Source organism: Carya illinoinensis, chromosome 8 (assembly GCF_018687715.1).
Source record: "Carya illinoinensis cultivar Pawnee chromosome 8, C.illinoinensisPawnee_v1, whole genome shotgun sequence".
Lineage (NCBI taxonomy): Eukaryota > Viridiplantae > Streptophyta > Magnoliopsida > Fagales > Juglandaceae > Carya > Carya illinoinensis.
In genome coordinates, this window is record NC_056759.1 from 394,346 (window position 1) to 395,000 (window position 655).

Here is a 655-nt window from a genome sequence, read left to right on the forward strand (position 1 = left end):
TTAAATTAGCTGGATGAGAAAAGCATAGTGAAGAATTATGGTGAAATCGATTTCCTAGAAGGTTTCTTCCCCATTGAATTTGATCTTTGAAAGTCAGTTTTATTTTCTTTGCTTATTTCTCTTTGAGTTGATCTAAGTTTATTTGCAACTACAAAAACCTTAGCGATTCCTCTAGATAAAATTGAGATTAGTAAAATTTTGGTATTTGGCAAGAGTAAGGTACCAATCCCTGAGGACGATACTCTACTTATTACTTTACTATAAAACTACGATACTGTGCACTTGCAGTTTTGCACCGGTCAAGTTTTTGGCGCCGTTGCCGGGGATTGGTTTATTCTTATTCTTTTTGTCAATATCGATACAAAGTAATCTTGGTTTTAATTTAGAATTTTGTTTTAATTTGTTCTACAGGTGTGTTTTTGACATTGGATGCGCCGTACTAGATCTCGTGACATTATTCCTGTTGATCCGGAGATTGAAAGAACTCTTAGATCACTAAGAAGAAATAAGATACTAGCTATGGCTGAAGAAGATCGTGAGGTACTACCACGCACCTTGAAGGACTATGTACGGCCAGTTGTGAATGGAAATTACTCGAGCATAATGCGCCAGCCAATCAATGCCAACAACTTTGAGCTCAAACCAGCTTTGATTA